The sequence below is a fragment of the Sorex araneus genome, chromosome X, assembly GCF_027595985.1.
Source record: "Sorex araneus isolate mSorAra2 chromosome X, mSorAra2.pri, whole genome shotgun sequence".
Classification (NCBI taxonomy): domain Eukaryota; kingdom Metazoa; phylum Chordata; class Mammalia; order Eulipotyphla; family Soricidae; genus Sorex; species Sorex araneus.
The window spans coordinates 146,565,992-146,569,231 of NC_073313.1; the positions used below are offsets into that span (position 1 = coordinate 146,565,992).

The 3,240-nt window shown below is 40.8% G+C and overlaps 1 pseudogene; it reads right to left on the reverse strand.

The window, feature by feature from the left end:
• Positions 1-2,371: 2,371 nt before the first annotated feature.
• Positions 2,372-2,993, reverse strand: LOC101546658 (ras-related protein Rab-8B-like; annotated as a pseudogene).
• Positions 2,994-3,240: the final 247 nt, after the last annotated feature.

Consider the following 3,240-nt stretch of genomic DNA (forward strand, 5'->3'; position numbering starts at 1 on the left):
AGGATTGTGATTTCTTCCTGCTGTACTTACCCTTTAATCAATAAAAAAGGCCTTCACTGTTCCTTCTAATCTTTTTCAACCTGAAATCTATGTGTCCGTTAAGTCCATCCCAGCTTTTTTAAGGCAGTTATTTGCTTGCAGGATTGTTTTCAATCCTTTGACTTTGAGTCTGTGTTTGTTCTGGCTATTCGGATATGTTTATTGCAGGCAGAAGATGTTGGGTTCAGTCTTTGAATCCCTTTTGCCACTTTGTGCCTCTTAATTGGTGAATTCAGACCATTGACATTGCGAGAGATTATGGTTATGGAATTTGGTTCCATCTTTCTGTAAGGGGTTTTTGTGCTTGTAGGGGATTTTCCTGTCCTACAGTAGCCCCTTTAGTCCTTCTTTTAGGTTTGGTTTTGAGTCTATGAAGTTTTTGAGTTGTTGTTATTCCACAAAATAGTATATCGTTTCTTTGAGTTTGAATGAGAGTATGGCCGGATAAAGCATTCTTGGTGAAGCGTTCGTTTCATTGAGTTTTTTCACTATATCCCACCACTGCCTTCAGGCTTGGAGGGTTTCCTCTGATAGGTCTGTTATGAATCTAAGGGGTGCTCCTTTGCATGTGATTTCTTTCTTCGACCTTGCTGCATGCATTACTGTGTCTCTATCCATGACATCTCTCATTCTAACTATGATATGTCTTGGAGTTTTTCTGTTAGGGTCTCTTTTTGCTTGACCCTTCTGGCTCCTTGAATCTGGATGTCTGCATTGTCCAGCTCTGGCAACTTTTCAGCAATGATTTATTTGACTGTGTCTTTTTCATTGGGGTTTCTTCCCTTTCTTGGTACTCTGAAGATTGTAATGTTGTTCCTCTTGAAATCATCCACTAGGACTCTGATTTTCCCTAGAGATTCTCTCGAAAGAGAGATCTCTTTCGAGGTCTCTCCCCATTGTTTGTTGTTGCCTGTAGGCTTCCTGCACCTCATCTGTAAGCTCACTGATTCTGTCTTCAGCTGTATCTATTTTATTGTTGAGGGAACCCACTTAGTTTTGTAATTCATCTACTGAATCCTTTATTTGTGACATTTCTTTTTGTAGCTTTTTTATTTCTGTTCTCAGTTCATCCCGTATTTTCTCGACTGTCGTATTGTTTCTGTCAGGTCCTCCCTTATTTTATCGAATACCTTGTCAATCTTTAAGTTGAGTTGATTGAACATCTTCAGGATTTCAACTCTGAATTCTTTTTTGGAGAGCTCGAGTATGCAGGAAACTCCTATTGAGGCTTCTGGGCTCTTTCATTGTCTTTTCCTTGTGGTGGGGATTTGCGTTGTTTCTTTATGTTGTTGTGGTGGTATAGAAGAGCGACTTTCAAGTTCATTATCCCTGTTTCCTCTTTTTGAGAAAAAGGATACTGGATGGGCTCAGTCAATATTGGTCACCTTCTTATGTACTCCCTCTAGAACATGTCCTTCTCTGATGTTTCTCTATTTTTTATGTGAGGCCTCAAGTGATGGTTTTGGAGAATGTGCTCCTTTACCTTGGGATTGTACAGCTACTTATATTCATTTTTACTTTGGAAAAATTGGAATAGAATAGCAGTCTATTGGCGAACTATTTTTGGGATAGGTATGATGTTACTCAGGGTAATAGGTGATGAAGACTGAGATATAAAAACAAATTTTTTGTATGAGGAAATATCTGGGGCTCAAAAATAGAACATGTCCACTTCTGCTGAGGTCACGCCCACTTCTGTTCATGCCACGCCCACTTCTGCCATGTGGGTAGGGCGCCTTGCAGGGGGATATGGCGTCCCCTTCGGGTTCACTGATCTGCCAGAGGGAGCAAACTGGGTGTGGCAGCATTGGAGGATGGCGACCGGGTGGATGGGCAGCGCTGAAGCAAGGTGTGATTTCAGCGTCTGAGGAGGAGATGGGGAATGCAGGCATGGGGGGAGATGGCTGCCCCTTCTGGTTCACTTTAACTCATTTTTGAACATCTCCAAATGCATAAATTTGTCAAGAGCTTCAAGAGACAGAATGTATTCCAAGATGAGATGAAGACTGCCATTATAAGGAGAGGCTAACAATAATGTGCCAAGTGAAAAAGAATGGTAGCAGCTTCTGCAACTGGGAAAAAAAACAAAGAAAAATCCAGGGAAGTTCTGCGTGTGTCTCCTCTTCAGTGTTCTCCTGTAGAAAAGAAAGGAGCCTGTTATCTTGCTAGGTCTTGAGGCTGAGATCCCTTTGACGTCTGTGACCAGAAATGGAGGTTCAGTGGTGCCCTCGGCAGATGCTGGGCAGTGTGATTCTGAGGCTGGGTGACCTGTGCTTTCGGAGAAGCAGGAAAGAGTCCTCAAGGTGTGCTCCAGTCTCTCAGAAAGAGTTTATCAAAGTAGAGAACAGTGGAAGAAACTGGTCTTCTTTGACCAGTTTTCTGTTATTTTCACTGGCCCACCTGCCCCTGTTGAATTACTGTCATTAATTTTTCTGTTGAGTTTTGTCATTATATCTCATGCAAGTGCCAAAAACACCTCTTCTACATTCGTACTAGAGTTTGCACTTGTCTTCAAGAACTTCATTCCATAGTCAATTGCTAATTTTCCCCGTCTTTATTTGGATGGACATTTGTCTTTTGTCATTCTTATGTCATTTGTTACCTAGGATCATTCCTTCAACAACAGATGAAGCATACTCTTCAATGTTTCTTACCCAGTTTTTAATATTGTCAAATGATTTTTCATTTGTGATGTCATAAAGCAGCATAATTCCCATGACTCCTTTATAGTATGCCGTTATGATGGTTTGAAACATTTCCTGACCAGCTGTGTCCCATATCTTTATATTCTTCCCGTCCAGTTCTATTATTTTGATTTTCAAATAATTTCCTATCATGGAGATGTAGGTGATGATGAAGGTGTCCTCGCAGAAGTGGAACAGGAGGTAGGTTTTGCTCACCCTCGAGTCACTGATCAGTAGCAACTTGAAGGGTTAATTGTACATCTTTGTCATCTTCTCTTGCTCTGGCCCTCTGACTGGGGTGCTTATATTTTCTTTTTTATTTTTTTAAAAAACAAATAAATTTGATTTACAAAGGTATTGTTAGTTGAGTTTTAGGCATATAGTATTTCAACATCAATCCCACCACAAGTGTGAACTTCCGTTCACCAGTGTTCCCATATTCCCTCAGTAGTCCAACCACATTCTATCCCAACCTGTCAACTAGATGGGCATAGTACAAGAAATGGAATAAAGGTAT